Genomic DNA, 18334 nt, shown 5'->3' with positions numbered 1-18334 from the left:
ACGCTCCGACAGTCTACCAGGCCATTTCCAAACTGTATAAAATCTCCGAATCTATTCACGTGGATAAAGGAGATTGGTAATTGATGTGGCGGTTCTGGGAACTGATATCCGCCTGGGGATGGAAGATTCTAATAGTCATTGGGATGGTCTTAGCCATTCTTTTCCTGTTCTGTCTGTGTGTACAGTGTGCTCCTGCAATATGTGGCCTCTGTGCTACATCGTGTGTAAGGAAACCTGTATCAAGAAACGAGCTAAGTAATAGGATGATGCTACAGCAACATCTCAATGACTTTATGAATATAGACCTGGACTCAGATTAGCGTGAGTATAGGTAATTGCCATGTAAGGGCAAAAGGAGGGTGTGTGGTACTGAAAATTCTGGCCCCGTGTTACAGACATCGTCGTATCATGACGATTTTGGTATCGGCAGACCGGTAATGATTAGAATACTATGCACAAGCATTTTCGTCATATTCGGGTGACGAAATCACCCTGAAATCAGAGTTTCCGTCCTGAACCCTCGGGTTCCATTTTGTGAACGGCAGCCATTTTGTGATTGCCCTCACATAGGCCATATGACTAAGGCCAAAAACGAGTTTGAAGGACACGTACACCTTTACTGACTCCGCTGTGACCTGGGCAAGCTGACTCCACTGCCTGAAGCCAAACCTGTTCGGCCAGTTCCTTTCCCAGTGGCCGAATGAGATTAGTATCAAGGCACAACATGTCATAAACCTTTCATCGCACACAAACCATGCCTAATCTCACACACACCTGTCCCTGTTCTTTCTTTATGACTCGCTTTACGAGGAGGAGGTGCCCGTTTTTATTGGGGGTCCGTCGATATCTGATGAAAATACTGGGCCTTGCCGGGTAATCGATTGTGGGCTGAACAAACTGAAATATGGGCTTGTCATCATGACTCTGCTTTTTCTTTGTAGTGAAAATATGTGAATGGTCAACTGTAAAATAAGGAATGTTTGCCTAAAGCATAATATTTTGTATAAAAAGAGATGGCTGGCTTTGTGAGATTGAGCAGTCTCCTGAGAACATACACCGTGTTGTACTTCTAGGATACCTGTTACTGGCTGCAGCCAATAAATACGATCTTTGACTTCACCTAGAAGACTCTGTGTTTCTGTAGTCTGAAACAGGAAGGACTCGAAGTTTTGGGTGCGTACCCTGGCACCGCTGGGTTCTAAAAACCCAGTACTTCAGGCCAACGTCTTCATGAGTCGCCCAGCCATACACCCGGGGGAGGTGTATGGCTCACCCAGGTACGGAACAAGATCAGGGGTTGGGTCGGGCGTAAGGGCGGTTCCACAGTGTGATCTTGGTATCCCCCTTGTCCCGCTTTACCCCTACCCCGAGCACTACCCCTCACATGGTCACTGCATATAGTCGTGTTGCACGGGTTGTTGCTTCCTCACTCCTTTTTTCCCGATATCGATACACCTCTCAGAATACTCCACTCACAAAGTGCTGTCTCATTTTGTTTGTTCCGAGAGCCAAGACGGAACCAGACGAAGCACTTCATCGACGGACTCCGGAAAGACCCCGTCGAGCTGATCCCATAAAGTCCTGCACTAAGAGGTCCGAAAGGAGCCGTTCACCGAGCCGGACATTACCTGACAGAAAAACGTGTACTGATTTTCTGTATAGTAAAATAAAACCTACGGGAACAAAGACCCACTTCTTACCTATTCCTCCTGCGCCCGTCACATAGCCTTAACTATAAATAAACACTACGCAAGAATAGAGGCTAAACAACCACATAAAGGAACATACAGAAGCATATTAAAGGGTGAGAAAAGGACTAAACATGAATGAATACATGGAGGAACACTCGAACAAAAGGTGTCGCGTAGCGTATATGTAGCTCGATAGTAGATAGCACATAGAACATAGGGCCATATTATCAAGAAAGGGCGATAAATTATCACCGCTTTTTTCGGCAGGAAAATGCTCCTAAAGTGGCGATAATGGACTTGATAATATGCCCGTGTGAATTCTCATAGAAGCCCAGGTTAACACCAGAACCTGGGCTTCTATGGGAATTCACAAGGGCATACTATCAAGTCCATTATCGCAGCTTTGGCGGCAGTTTCCTGCCGATAAAAGCAGCAATAATATATCGCCCTTCTTGATAATATGGCCCCAAGTTTCTAGAACGGAGATATGTGAATTATTTAGGCATAGGACGTGCCCTCAAAAATACTAATGTCTGATGGCAACTTATTAAGAATAGACATTCATAATCAACAAGAAAATACACGTTTTGTGGGCAACAAGTGTTGGCCTTTAAAACACATCCAAGAGTTGAGCGATATAAAGCTTATAAACAAAGACAAAAGTGAGGGTATGATAAATGAAAAACCGAGATCACCAAGGCTATGGTGTCACCAGGTACAAAAAGATAAAGACAAAGCTAATAGAACAAAATAACCAGATTTCTCGGCTTAATAACAAGCAAGGATCGGGCGCGAGCTTACCTCAAGCAAATCACTAGCACTGTGTGCACAAGTCAGGGTCCAGAGGTGATGTTAATCCTCACGCCAGTAATAGCCAGCGGTTAAGGGATGCTTGAACGCGTCCGTGTGGAGATTTAAATAAGCCAGACCGCATGAAAAGGCCAGACCCGGAAAGGGCAAGGGGGGAGGAGGCTTCCTACTTCACGCGAGCAAAACATAAAGAAGGGACTACACAATCAGCTCAAAGGCTAAAAAAGTGGGCACCATATTGAAAAAGAAAAGTACCAAAGCCAAAAACAAATAAAATAACACACCCCACTGGTCTAGCAGGATAACCGAAAGGTGGGCCTGGGGCCCAGGGTCTACTGGACTATTTAATAACAGGAATATATCCAATACAGACAGAAAAAGGTAATAAACCATCGTTAGGGATGCTTAGACGGCAGTCAAAGGGATCAAACATGAGTCCCAAAGATAGAAAGTGGACTCGACGCGAAAAAGGTCAAAGAACGCAGAGATGGAACAAGGGTCAGAGAGTCATTAACAAACGGTAAAAAGGCATGCTAAATGGCCTATAAAGAGGCCCTGCGGTGCCCGGTATGGGCCTAGCCAGGAGGTCTTGACTGGCTGGTGGTCATACAGCACACTAATCAAGATGGTAAAAAAATGGGAGAGATCAGAAGGGGATAACGGATGAAAGCTGTATGCCCGTAAGTCTACAAGGATAAAGCTCAGGAAGGGGAACTCCTAAAAAACTGTAAGGCTTCAAAAAAGGGAGAAGATAATGAAAAAGATGATAGCATAGCATTCTCCCATGGAAGGTTTTCATTGAGTCCCTTCTCTTTAGATTTAAAGGTAAAGATCCAAAAGACCTCTCTCTTCTTGCGTATGGCAGTGACGTCCCTACCAGGTTGCAGTTGAATTTTCTCTAGAATAGACACTGAGAATGGCATTAGGGCAAGCTTGGCATGATCGACATCGGTGGTTGCCTTTAATGGGCTCACCTCCGTTGTGCCTGTGTGTGGTGATCTTATCTGGCCACCTTGGTTGCTATTGGCCTAGGTGCGCGTGGGCTGGTGCGCACAAACAGCGGACAGACTGCAGGCACACACGCTGTCTCAGTCGGAAGTGACGTCCCCGAGCAGGCGTCCTCCTTTTATTCAGCCTGGCCTGCGGATGTGTGGATGCATGTGTGCGTGTGACCACTAGACCGCTGGGGATATTACATCCCTATCCAACTATATATTTTTTTCCTTTTACAAAAGAAGTAAGACAGTCCCGGATCACAAACTTAGAACAGAAGGGTCTGGGTACTTGTGTGTCCCTTGGTGGTGGCTTCAGGGTCTCAGCAAACAGGCGTAGTCTCTCAGTCTCTGGCTTGGTAGCGGGTTGGGCCGCAAGTTGTACCGCTGCGAGCTGGCCCTACTGCTCTCAGCGTCTCGGCAAGAACTACTGGCCGTGCCGGCTGGCGTCGGAGAAGCTGACGCGTTCTCCGGTTCCTCTGATTGTCTTTCCATCAGCCCGTCGGTATTGTTGGTAGTGGTCAAACTCAAATCCTGGCTTCCCCTTTCTGGCTCTGAGCATTGACTGTCTTCCGACGATGTGGCTTTGAACCAGGAGGCATTTCTTGACACTTCTTCCTCTCCCTTCTGTGCCGTGATCATGGTGCCTCTTGTGGACTTAACCGTCCAGGTGCCGGGTTCATAACGAGTTTGAAACTTCCCCCCAGAGCGTCAGTTCCGTATGATCACCCGGGTTCCCGGGCTCATTCTTCTAGGGGTGGCTCTTCCACGACGACTAGCCCGCTGATTCCCTTGGCGCCTCCGTTTCTGGGCCCCATCCGTGTTGGCTGGGGGCGGTGTCCACCCCGGAGCATTAGGGAGAAGGTCTCTTCAGGGCCCCTGAAACATGAGGGTCCACGGACTTCTCTGAGTTGTGCAATGAGGGGTGCCCCTATACTCACGCAGGAACTCATGTAACCTCTGCTCTGGATCAGCCTGTTCCACCAAGGCTATATGGAATACTTTATTTAGGGTCCGCATGAATCTTTGAATGTCTCCATTGGCCTGGGGCCATTGGGGTGTGATGCGGCGGTGTTGAATTCCCCTTTGTCGGAGAAAAGTGGCAAATTCAGCCCCCTGGAACGGGGGTCCATTATCACTTCGTACTTCCAGCGGATATCCAAACATAGAGAACATCTTCTCCAGTGCCGGCCCCACGTGTGTGAATGCCGTGGAAGCTACTTTGTCCACTAGTGGGTATTTCGAGTAAGAGTCGATGACTACCAGCATGTGTCCCTCTCCAGGGAAGCTTACGAAGTCTATGCTCACCTTGGCCTAGGGAGAAGTGCAGGCTTCTTCAGTGATCACAGGCAGGGTTCTTTCAAGGTCGCTCGTCAGTTGACAGGCCATACATCTCCGAACATGCTCTTCCACCATGCTCTCCAGCTCCGGGAACCATACTTTTTCCCTCATGCGCGCCTTCATCTTTGTGGTGCCTTGGTGTCCACCATGGGCGAGTTGCACAGCTCTGCTTCTCAGGCTCTGGGGAATGACCAAACGAGACCCCCTTAGCAACACTCCCTCTTCAGTAGCGCTTAGGTCATGTCTGACTCTCCACATCTTTGTGAGGGACTCTCTGTCTTCTGCTGACCAGGAGTTGGAAGGGCGAAGGTATTCAGCCCACGAACCTTCTTGAACCGCCTTCAAAGACCTACAGTAGATGTTGGCGGTGATGGCCGCTTCTTTAACCTCCTCTAGTGTTATGCTTTCGGGGCATGATGTGAGTGCCACCCACTGTGCATACTCCTCACACTCGCCGTCTACCGATTCTGGCTCGGGTAGCGATGGATGGCGGGAAAGAAAATCCGTAGGGTTTTTGGCTCCCGGTCGGTATATGACTTCCATCTCATATGGTTGGAGTTGGATCACCCACCGTTCTATTCGGGGTGGCGGATGTGGAGCAGTTCCCTTGAAGAGAGAGACCAGGGGTTGGTGGTCGGTGAACATGACGAACGGATGTCCTCCTCGCAGGTATAGGTGGAAATGGCCGCAGGCCCACTTGATGGCTAGGGCCTATCTTTCAATCTGGGCATACCTGGTCTCGGTCAGGGTGAGGGCCTTGCTAGCCAATGCTAGCGCTGTCCATTGGCCAGGTTCGTATTCCTGAGTCAGCACCGCGCCGAGGCCCACCGGGCTGGCGCCAACTAGCACCTCCGTGCGTTTCGTAGGGTCGAAATAGGATAGGGTGGCCTTTTCCAGGAGAGCATCCTTTATCCCCGGGAATGCTTTGTCTTCTTTTGGACCCCACTGCCAGACGGCATCCGTCTTGGTCAGCGCCCGCAGTGGTTCACTCCAGGTGGCTAGGCCCGGTATGAATCGGCCACAGTAAGTGGCCATTCTAAGGAAGCTCCTTACTTCTGTTGGGGATTTTGGTGCTGGGGCGTCCTTGATTGCCTTGGACTTTCTCGGGTCCACCTGGATGCCTTCCTGATTAAAGACGTACCCAAAGAATTCTATGGAGGGCTGAAATAACTGACACTTTTCCTTGTGAAGTGTTGCTCCATGGGCGCTCAGTCTCCTCAGGACGTCCCGGAGGTGTTTGTGATGTTCCGAGGCGGTGGCGGAGTGGATCAGAATGTCATCGCTGACATTAATTACCCCAGGCAGCCCGGATAGAAGTTCTCTAATGGTGTTTTGGAACACCTCTGCTGCCGAGGAAATACCAAAGTTCAACCTCTTATATCGTCATAATCCCAGGTGGGTGCTAAATGTTGTGATAAAACGACTCTCCTCCGCCAATGGTAGCTGATGGTATCCAGCGTTCAGATCAATCTTCGAAAACCACTTTGACCCATTTACGTCCGCAATGATATCGTCCATGGTAGGGGTTAGGTGCCTCTCCCTCCGGATTGCGGCGTTTGGCAGTCGCATGTTAATGCACACTCGGATTTCCCCCGTTTGCTTTGGCTTTTCCACAATAACCATTGGGGAGACCCACGGAGTGGGTCCAGTGACCTTTTCAATGATGCCTAAGTTTTCCAGCTTCTCAAGTTCTTTCTCCACCAGTGGGTGTAAGTGGAATGGAATCCGGAGGTGGTGTAGGGCGATGGGAGTGACGGATTTATCGATGTGCAGTTTGATCGGCTCACACTTTATGCAACCCAGTTCAGTGAAAAGTTCGGGGAAGCGTCCCAGTAGCTCATCCACCTGGTGTGCTCTGATGCGGTTGGCGAACGCTATTAATTTTAGGTCTTCGGCCGTGTGGCTGCTTAGCAGAGTGTCGGCCTCTCTGTTAATTATGTGGATCGTAGCCATCACCTCCAACTCATCGGCCTTGATGGGTACTGTGATTTTGCCTTTGAGGGGTAGTGGTGTATCGGCTCCATATGCGAATATCCTCATTTTGAACGGTAGCACCTGGGGGCGCGGGCGTAGTTTCTTGAATTGCTGCAGAACCATGACATTCACAGTGGCCCCTGTGTCGATTACCGCCTTGACTTCGTTTCCGGCCATCTGCACAACGCTCGTCGGCTGTGGCCGTCGTCGCTGTTTGAGTTCCCGCGCAAAAGAGATAATGTATGCCTCTTCATCCTCGGACTCCGAATCTCCATCCATTGTGGGTAGGTATTTCTCTGTTTTCGGTGATGGTGGCTCAGCTACCGACAACTGCCTAATTGCTTTGGTAGGCATGCGTGACTTTCTGAAAGTCCGTGACGTGTTCTGTCTTCGGCACACAGACGCAAAATGGTTTGGAATCCCACAATTTGCACAGGTTTTGCCCTGGGCTGGGCAGTCTTTGGTTGCGTGGGGCTCGTGCCTGCAATACCCACACCGTGCTCGGGACTGATCTTTCCAGTGTTCCTTTTGGGGTGATCCACGTGGCTGGGTCCTCACCGCGTCTGCGCGTTCACTCTTGATGGCCTCTGTTTTACCTTGGGGTTTGTGGAGTGCTTGTTCCATTGCTGTGGCCCTGACGTTCGAGAGGTCATGTGACCTTGCCAAGATTAGGATGTCCTCGAGTGAGATCCCTGGCTTGCGTAGTATTTATCCTCTCAGTGTCTTGTCCCGACATCCTTGGATGATCTGTCTCCGTATGGCCTTCGGTTGATCCTCATCGGTGCAGGAGCTTGCTAGTTCCCTTACACGAGCATAGAAATGGTCCATAGTTTCGCCTTCCCTCTGACGTGCCTGTCCCCATTTGAAAACTTCAAAGTCTAGGTTCAGCTGTGGGTCAAAATGACCATTGAGGGCTGCTACGGCAGAGTCATAGGCATCCGCCGCCCCAGTGTTGGGCAGGTGTTTAAACAGTCTGAAGATCTCATCCCCTGCATAGTGCAGTAGTAGGGATCTTTTCACTGCCTTGTCCGTTTCTCTCGTGACCACAAAATATTTTTCCAGTCTCTCGAGCCATACTTTCCAACGTGGGGATGCTGTTGATGGATCCTCCATTTCGCTGAACGGTGGTAGGACCCCAGATGCAGCATGTTGGAACGGAATGTTGATGGTGGCTGCTGGCGCATCTTCATCCGCCATGGTGTCATTTTGTTGGGGTGATCACCCCTTCTTCCCCCTGTTCTGCAAGCTTGCTGGGATAGTGTGGGCCTTGTCAAGTTTCCCTCCTTCTCATCGACCACGTGGCAGCGGGGGCGGCCTACCTCAGCTCCGTCGAGTTTTCCACGGACTTCTGGGTGTGTCGAGTAACTGGGACCTCTCCGCGAGGCAAGATGACGCTCACACTCCCTGCAGGGTATAGTTGGGGTCACCAGGAGTTGTCTGCAGCGTCTCACGCGAGACGCGTGAGCTTTGGCAGTGCTGCCCGCGTACCCGCGACTCACGCGAGATGCGTGGGGTACGGCAACTGGTCGCGCCGCCGGTCCGGTTCCAGCCCCCGACACGCCGACTCTTGGGGGCAGCCACTGGGGCCTTCAGCGACACCAACTTGCAGCGGCAGGGGCGGCCAGGTGAAGGATCAGGCCGGTTATAGGCCACAGGCAGGCACGCGGTAGGGCCACGTGGAGGAGCAGGGTGTTCCGCTTCAGTCTCCGGTGCACGGGCGAGGGTCGGGCTCCCTCCCCTCATCGCCAATGTTGTGCCTGTGTGTGGTGATCTTATCTGGCCACCTTGGTTGCTATTGGCCTAGGTGCGCGTGGGCTGGCGCACACGAACAGCGGACAGACTGCAGGCACACACGCTGTCTCAGTCGGGAGTGACATCCCCGTGCGGGCGTCCTGCTTTTATTCAACCCCGCAGGCCACGCCTGGCCTGCGGATGTGTGGATGCGTGTGTGCGTGCGACCACTAGACCGCTGGGGATATTACAACCTCCTGTGATGGATTTCTGACAGAAGGAATCACGTTCCCAGCTTTTCACTCTAACCAAAAAGTTGCTAAGGTTTGTATTCCTCTTGAAAGCAAAGAGGGGTCTAGAAAATGTATGTTCATCTTCGCCAATATTGGGGAGATGCCATTGCTAATTTATGACCTGGCGTACCTTATGAGCAAAGTACGAGTGTTTGGCGACACATACCAGTTGGTCGGTTTTCTCTGAGTTTTTGGGCAAAAACATGGCTTCTCGGTTGTAGTACCTGGCTCTTTTCAGGGCATCTTTAATCAACCTGGCAAGGTATCCTGAAGAGCTCCCTGGGTTTATTCTTAGTATGGTCAAGTTGGTTGCACAAAAAAAGAGGCCCTTTCTCTACAAAAGTGCTTCTTATATGTTTCAAAACAGTTAAAAGTAACTTGTCCCAATTTTCTAATTCTCTTGGTTGTATTTTTACAGTAAGTATCAATAAGGGCATAGTCAATAATTTCTAAAATTATATAAATGGTCCTACCAGGCAATCAGTTTTATTTCAATTGATGAGATGTTGAAAATTAATCAGGATTTATAAAGCGCAGCTAAGCATCAGCTAGGGTATCCACGCGCTTGCCTGGGTGGGCTGATATTGTTCAAGGTTAAAAAAAACAAAGAGAAGAAAGAAATCACTGACCTTGGATTTTTTGGGAATCGCTAAAAGCAAAGTCAAAATGACCTAAGGTAAAGGGGAGTTTATCAACAACAAAGGAAGTGACATATTCCTCAATTTTTTCTGCTAATGTAGAGGTTGTTATAATAGAGAGGAAGCCAAAGATGTGAAATTCCCAAAAGTTGTTACCATAGTAAGTAGATCATCTCCCTCAATGTATTTATTTAAAAGTTTTATATAGCGCTAGCTAGACCCAAGGGTATCAGAGTGCTTTACAGCATTATCACACGTAGGACAAATTTACACAGTGATATGTACAGAGAGTCAAGAGGTATCGCAGAGTATCTTCGAAAAAGAGCCCATTGTCCTACATAAGATAAGTTATCATAGTAGGGTGTCCAGTGTCTTGTGACGTTACACAGTGATGTCGTCGAAGAAAGCACTGTGGCTCTAGGTGAGATTAATGAGGTTAGGTCTTAGCGTCAAAGTGTCTGAGTGCTGCTATGGGCAGGTTTCGATTAGTTAGGCTGTAGTTATCCATTCGTGAGGGATCAATTAAGGAAGAGGTCTTTGAGCTGCCTTTTGAAAATTAGGAAGGAGGGATTTTTCCTGATATGGATTGGAATGGAATTCCAGATTTTTGGCGCATTTCATGCGAAGGAGTGAGATCGGTTTTCTGTTTACGAGTTTTCTGGGGGATAAGGAGTAAGGTGTTGGTACTCCTTAGGCGTCTTGTCTGACAGGCCTTCTGGAGTTTTGAGGCCAGGTAGGCGGGATTCCCTGTGTGTAGCGCTTTGTGTGTGAGGCAGGCAGTTTTGAAGTTGGCACGCATTTTGATTGGGAGCCATTTTGGTTCTCTAAGTGCAGGCGAGATGTATTCATATTTCTTGACTCCGGTGACCATTCTAGCTGCTGTGTTCAGAGTTGATCAGAGAAGGGCTAGGTGAAATTTTGCTGATCCTATGAGGGTTTCATTTCCGTAGTCCAGTCTGGACAGCACCAGGGATTGAGTGGCTTGTTTGAGGTCATTGGGAGGGACAAAGGGTTTTATTTTGTTGAGTAGTTTGAGGAAGGCGCTCTTTACAGTGTTCTTGATGTGTTTACTCATGTCTAACTTAGGGTCCAGAGTGATTCCCCGCAATTTTACAGAATCGGCTGGGGTGGGTTTGTGATTGAGAGCATCAATAGCTTTTAACCTTTTGGTGATTTGGGGGATCTTCTCCTTGTTGGAGATGAGGAGGATTTCTGTCTTGTCTTCGTTTAGTTTCAGGTGGGGTTGTGATAGCCAGTGCTCGACTTTTTTCAGAGTCTCGTTTAGTCTTTGAATGTCTTCGATGAAGGAGGATTCCAGATAGATCTAGGTATCGTTAGCATAGAGGTGGAAGTGTATTTTGTTGTTTTTTAATATGATGGTAAGTGGTTCCATATAAATGTTGAAAAGCTGCGGCGAGAGAACTGATCCTTGTGGGACACTCCTGCTAACAGGGACTAAGTCGGACAGGAAGTTTTTTATTTTTATTTTTTGGGTGCGGTTTTGTAGAAAGGAGGTGAACCATTGTAAGACCACCTCTTCAGCTCCAACCCTTTCTTTAAGTGTCTTAATGAGAAGTTTGTGGTCAACCGTGTCGAAAGCTGCCGAAAGGTCCAGGAGTATGAGTAGACAGCATTGACCTGCGTCAAGAGATTTGTGCATATCGTCTATTATATTTAGGATCGCTGTCTCTGTGCTGCAGCCTTTTCTGAAACCTGATTGGTGGGGGTCAAGAAGGTTGGTGATGTCAAGGTGTTGGATAAGTTGGAGGAGAACACATCTTTCCAGGACTTTCGCAAGGAGAGGGAGGTTGGAGATGGGTCTGAAGTTCTTCAGATCATTTGTGTCGGAGCTCGTTTTTTTCAGTAGAGGTGATACTTGGCCAATTTTGAGACAGTCCGGCATGGTTCCAGTGCTTATGGAGCTGTTTATAATCTCTGTCCAGAGCGGGGCTAGGGAGAGTGTGAGCTTTTTGGCCAGTTGGGCAGGTATGGGATCAGGGAAGTGTGCTGAGGGTTTGGAGTTGGAGATCATTTTGATTATCTCTGCTTCGGAGATGGGATTGAAAGAGTTCCGGAGGTTTGCGTGGTGCTTGGGAGTAGTCTCTTCCGTTTCTGGAGGCAATTTGCTGGCAGGGGGACTACGGTGAATGTCCAAGGAGAGTTCTATCTTGGTTATTTTGTCAGTGAAGAAATTGGCAAAGTTATTGCATAGGTCTTTTGAGGCCGTAGCTAGTGTTGAAGTGGGTTTGGAAGTTTGTTGCCTAATGAGATTAAAGAGTTCTTTGGGCCTGTTTTTAGCATTAGCAAGGGCACTACAAAAGAAGGAGATTTTTCGTTCATTATGTGTTTTTTATATTTTCCGCTAACGGATTTCAGTCTATTTCGTAGGATTGTGGACGGGTTGTTGCGCCAGACTGTTTCTGCTGCTCTTAGTTCTCTTCTTTAGGAGTTTATGTCTGTGTTGAACCACAATCTTGATGGTATGTTCCTGACTCTTTTTAGTTTCAGGGGGGCTATTTGGTCCATAATGGAGGACATGGTAGAGTTGTAGTCAGAGGAGAGTTCTGTTGTTGAGAGCTCACCTTTGTGGTTGGAGAGGAGGGAGTGTAACCTTTCCTCCAGGTTTCCAAGGGGAATCTGACTTAGATTTCTTTCCCATCGGGGGGGAGTCTTGCGTGCGGGACTGACACTGGGTCTTTTGGTTGATGTGGAAGAGAATGATATGGTGATCAGACCAGTCAACGGGCAAGGTGTGGTCAATTGAAACTAAATCTGGTTATGTGATAATGGCATCCAGGATTGAGCCTCTATTGTGTATTTTCTCAGTGCAGTGTTGGGTGAGGTTGTAGTTGATTAGGAGATCGTTTAGGGTTTTGATTTGCGTGTTGTTTTCTTTCATTCCATTGTATATGGAGGTCATCCAGAATTAAGTTGTTGGAGTCACGGAGTGAGTAGTGAGTTATCAGGTCGAAGAGGTGTTCTCCGAATGAGGCAGTGTTTCCTGGCGGATGGTAGAGGAGATGGCAGAGTAATGGATTGTTGTTGCTTGTCTTGATGGAGGCAGTGAGACATTCGAAGGAGTTGTATTCTGGGGCATCGGTTTCCGTCACGGGAATGTTGTGTATGATTGCTATACCTCCTCCTTGTTGGTTAATTCTGTCTTTGTGGATGATTGCAAAACCAGGGGCACAAGCATGGCCATGGTTGGGGTGGAGATCTCATTTAGCCATGTTTCAGTGATGAACATGATGTCTATGTTGTGAGTGAGGATGGTCTCAGCTAGTTCTGAGGCATGTTTGATGTCTGATCTGCATTTAACGAGCATGCAGTTTGTGGAGGATCCCTCCTCCTTTACAGGGTTTTCCTTAAAGGGGGCCCTGGGGATATCGGTGAGGAAGGCTGGTGGTCTTGGGGGTCTGGGGTGGGAGCGGTGTCTTCCGAATCCAGTGATGACCTGGATCTTGGAGTTGGAGGGGACGGTGGTGGATGTGTTATACAAGGAGGCTAGATTTATCGATTCACTCAGGGACATTGTGGCTCTTGCTCTTTTAAGGTCTTAGTGGCTGGTTTAGGAGGGGGGTTGTGTTCCAGCTGAGTAATTTGGTCTTTTGAGGCCTTATGTGATTGGGGTTGGAGAGTGTGGGTTTCGAAGATGGGAGTTTCTTCGGCTTTTGTGGTGTGTTGAGGTTCCATAAGATTTTGGTGAGGCCCAGTATTACCGTTTGTAGCTGGCTTTCCAGCAGGGCAAGTCGCTGGGTCGTCTCTGTGGGGAAGGGGGTGGGGCGTCCAGGGAGTTCGTTGCGGCTCTGGATCTTTTGGGTCTTTGTGTCTGGTTCCAGATGGGGGTGTTATTCTGGTTCCAGAATGGGGTGTTGGACAATCTGGGTCGTTGAGTCTTGGGTGGTCTCGCATGATTGGTGTCGGACAGTGTGGGTGTCGGGTGTGGGTGTTGAGTGGGCTCTTTGGGATGGCTTTTGGTGTTTAAATTGTTCAAGATGTCCCTATGGGTAGTCCTGGGTGTGGGGAGTGGGAGATCACTTTGTGGTTGCGAGTGAGATTTGGGAGTCATTGACTTCGGGCAGGGTTTGCTGGTTGTTAGTTGGGGGTGGGGTTTAAGGAAGGAGGGGGTGTGTGTTGTTCAGTGGAGGGCTGGAGAGGGGATGTGTGTTCTTTAGTGGAGGGCTGGAGAGCCTCATCTGTGATGTGGCTCTGGCTGCTTGAGGAGGGGGGAGAGACATGAGAGCTATCGGAGGGGGTGTTGTTCAGTAGGTGGTTGTAGAGCCTCATCAGAGATGGGGTTCTGACTGCTAGAGGAGGGTGGGGAGAGAATTGAGAGCTATCAGGTGGGAAAAGGTGGGATGGTGGGTGGTATCTGGAGGGGAGAGGTTGGCTTTCAAGGCAGGAAGATTGAGGTTGCTTTGTGTGATCTTCAGGATGGGCGGCCTGTCAGGGGATAGAGAGTTGGATGGGCGGGGGCGTGTAGAAGCGATGGGGCGCTGCGGAGCAGGGGAAAAAGGGAGTCGAAAGCTTCTAGGTTGTCATTGTTGGCTTGGATCAAGACTGTGCCATTGGTGTAGATGGTCTCGGATGTGTAGCCTCTGTGTGTAGGGCGGTTAGGGAGTGTGATCGTTAGTTTGCAGCTCTGGGGTGGGTTAGCTGTTTTAAATATGTGCAGATGTGATTTAAAGGTAATGTTCCAAATAGCAGGTCTTGCGGTATGGAAGAGGAGGTCCATTTTTAATTGGCCTTTGGAGGAGCAGTGGTATATGTCAGATAAAAGAATTTCCGGGTGTTGTTTCATTAGTTTGTGTTTGAGGTTTCTTTTTGCTTTTGGTGTGAGGTTGGGTGGGAAATTGATGGAGAAGGAATTTGGGCTGTAAGGTTTCAGTCCGTAGGGTGTGGGGTGGCGGTAAGGGGAGGTGGTGGGAGGAGACATTTTTAGAATTTGGTTTTGGGGGGTTGCCCAGAGATTGTGTTCAGTCTGTTGGTTGGAGAGTGTATGATTATAAGGAGAAGGCGTTGGTACCCTTCTCTGTTGCTAGGTGGAGAAAGGGTTTAATTGCCCCTTCTGATCGTAGGAGCTCAGTCTTAAAGTCTGCAGCGTGGGTTAGATGTGAAATTGAGGAGCAATGATTTACAGATTATTGCACCTCCTCCACCTCCACTCTACAGTGTTTAATTTTTTATATCCTTCCCGCAACTAAAAGAAATTTAGAAACAATTCAACTTCAGCAAGTTTCAAAGCCATGCACTGTCCGAAATACAAGAGAAATCATAGTGCTGAAAATAAAAATAGTCATTTAAAACTAAGAAAATAAGCACAAAAAACATAACATGGTCAACTTTTATTCCTAAAGTGTGCAGTCATAGAGGCACGCAAGCTCTCCTTCCTGAGTGCAAACTCTCTAGTGTGTTTCTTAAATATCTGCCCAGTTATGACTGATGTCCTGTGGCCTTGGTGGAGGGGTGTGGGGGCAAACTCCTGAACCACTTGATGTTCAAAATAGGGTAAGAGGAAAAAAACAGGAAGTGTAAAAGAACGGAAAAGAACCAACTGGCAACACAGAATAAGCAGTTAAAATAACATAACTGAAAATAGAAAACGGACTGAAAAAAACGATGTGCTTAGCAACTAACTTGACTTCTCGGTCCAAATCACCTTTCTAGGCTGCTTTTTAGAGGTCAGGGCTGTCTAAGGGAAAACGTTGGTCGCAGAGTTGCCCACAAAGTCCCTTAGTATCCAGCATAGGAACGCTTTCAACCGAGTCTTCAGCACTGCCTGTACTATCATCTATTAAGGTGAATCTTCCCATTCCTATCTGGGATAGACCACAGATGACTGACCAACTTAGCACTTGGCAGCCTTGCTGATCAGCTTGACCTCCTATAGCCCCACAAAACCTTCATTAGGTTCTACAGCAGGCCTTCTCATGAACTGCCCAAGACAGCAAAGTCATGTAAGTAGACCATGCAGAACTACTGCAGGAAACAAAACACATATTTGCCCATGTGCTGAAAGGTGGTGGGGGTATTCATTAGCTAAATTAAACTAACCTTGAACTAATATTGGCCGATTGAGATGGAGAAAGGTCTTCTCCTTGGCCCCTCAGTCAGTATCCACCATTTAAATTGAAAGCAATGAAGTGCCTTGCTGCAACTAATCTGACTACCAGCTCGACAGTCAAGGAGAAAGGATAGGCATCCGACGTTTCCATGGTATTGAGAGCTCGATAGTCCACACAAACGTGAAGATTTGTTCACCTCTGCTTATGTACTTGTACCACAAGACTGGACAACAGGAGCGCTCACTCACTCCAAAATCTAACACCTTGGCAACCTTTTCATTAATGCGCTCCATGACCCTGTCGGGCATCCTGTACAGATTGCTATTGATGTGTAAACTATGCCCATGTCTGTGTCCTGTACACAACTGGTGTTAAGCTAGGGGTAAGTGAGAAGATTTGTGCAAACTGTCCCAGTACCTCTCTATACTCCATTTTCTGTTCAGAAATCAGGCCAGGGGCAATTTTCATTTCAACTTCTGAGACATATTTTTCACTGCTGTACAACAGGTTTTGGGAGGGCTCACTCTCCTCCTCATGATCTTCTGTTATTGCTACGATGTTGAAAGTGTAATCTTTGTGTAGAAATGACTTACGCTGGTTCACATGGAACACCAGTTGGGTTTCCTGAGAGGCGTCTGTTTCTAATAAGCAGCTGACACCAGAGATCTTCTTGACCACCTTGTAGGGACCACTTTTATTGACCGCCAAACCGTGAGGACAAACTAGCTTATGCATAAGCACCTCTCTCAACCCTTTTGGTACCCAGTTAGCTTAGTCTTCTCATTATACCAACCCTTCACCAGCTCTTAGTTAGTCTGGAGGTTCTTCTTTCCTTTGCTCATAAAAATCAGCCGTCATCTTCCTGAGACCCTGAACACAATCCAACACATCATAGTTAGGGTTTCCAGGAGTACCTTCCCTGTCTTATCAAAGTAAAGTCAAGTGGGCCATGGACAAAATGCCAAAACAGAAGTTAAAAGTGTTTCAATCCTACCCACTTTTGTGGAATTTCCCTATATATGAATAAAAGATATGTTTGGGCGAGATGCCATGTTCTCTGTCAGAGTCACCATCATGCTCTTCAGGGTCTTATTAAAACATTCCTCCAGCCCAGTTAAGTGGAGATGATATGTGGTGGAGAAGTGATAGGACAACACAACCACAACAGCAGGATGAAGCTGGTGGAAATTCCATAGTTGCATTCTTGTCTGACGTCATTCAACACTGCCACAGGAACAGGCTTCGTGCCTAAAATCGGGCATTAAACTCATCTGGCTAGTACCTAGTAACTGGTACTTTTCAAGATATTTAGAAAGCTTGTGGGTAAGCTAGACGTTCACACCAATTTAGGTGACTGCTGCAAAAAAACATTAACTTACAGGTAGTTTCTACTCTGGGTTCCAGGTTTGACTTCTTTAAAACGGGTTAAATGGCCCCTTACTTCCATTCACAAGGCACAGTGAGAGATGGGAACAGGTGTTAAGGTTGAAAAGCAGGTGTAACAACCGCAGATAACTATGTTAGAGTCCTGAATGGAAATACATCTAGGAAGCCCGACTTAAGGGAGGTAAGCAAGAAGTGAGCCTCCAACCTTTCCTTTATCATTGGCAGGGCCGTTTCTGCCATTAGGCAAGACTAGGCGGCCGCCTAGGGCGGCAAAAGGGGGAGGGCGGCAAAAAAAGCGGGCAGCAGCACCTGTGAGTGACGTGCAAGTGCACCTGCTTGTACATGCTGCACGCACCCTAGCTGGTGGTGTGTGGAGCGGGCCGGTTGTACACACTACTAGTGTATGTATTGGTCCCCAGGGCCGTCAATCTTGTAGCGCGGGATAGCACTACCAATGACGGCCCTGGGCATCATTTCTGGACAATCCCCGAGCGGTGCTTCAGCAGCCAGTGACAGAGACACTCACCAGACTTGTGTGTGTCGGCTGGCGCTGCTCTGGTGCCTTAGATGATGGTGAATTGATTACTGGCTGCAGTGCTGCCAGTGCCACACAAAGTGTCTCGTCTCCCGCTTTGAGACCCCAGACCAGAGTCTCACTAGTGCCGTAGCGCAGAGCGTCTGAGGCCAGCACGAGCCTGCAAACAGCACATCCGGGGTCTGTTCCACATCTCACATAGAGGAGCGATTGGACTCGTGGACATGACTTTCACCCGAGCACAGGTGAGTCACCGCAGTCAGTGAGAGAAGCCAAGTTACGAACGCGCAGGCCTGGGAACGTGTAAAATAATTCAGCTGTAATGTTGTAAAAGAGGCCTGTGAGTCTCCAAGCTCATCCTCACAGCCCCAGAGACGGGTGCACAACAGAGGGGCAAACTTGTCAGCCCTCACTTCCCAGAGAAATCTATTTCTTTTGTTTCTAATGACCATGCCTTCTTCTTCCGTGGGTCATAAATCTTTTGCACTTCACATGAGCCTCAAAGACCCTAAACGATCAATTTGAGGGTAAAACTAGCCTCACGCTCCAAACTTTATTTTATTAAAGATAGTCCATAGTCCATGAGGGTGGCTTTATGGAGACTGGTGTTATTCATAGATCACTAATTGTCACGTGTTGCTTCGAGTAGACCACTCAGCTGAAAGTTCCAGAGACTTGTGAAGACCAATAATTGTTTTAAGAGAATTACCCTCAGAGGCGTGACAACTGCACATTATCTCGGCGTTGTGATGTATTGTGAGGCAATGTTGAGAAACTGAAGAATGTTCTGATTCAAAGCCGTCTGAATAACTTTGGGGACCATTTACATTTCCTCTATCTTTCATTCACTGTATTGCGATGGCAAAAACAATTAGCTA

Source organism: Lissotriton vulgaris, chromosome 2_1, assembly GCF_964263255.1.
Source record: "Lissotriton vulgaris chromosome 2_1, aLisVul1.2, whole genome shotgun sequence".
Taxonomy (NCBI): domain Eukaryota; kingdom Metazoa; phylum Chordata; class Amphibia; order Caudata; family Salamandridae; genus Lissotriton; species Lissotriton vulgaris.
This window is presented reverse-complemented; position numbering follows the sequence as displayed.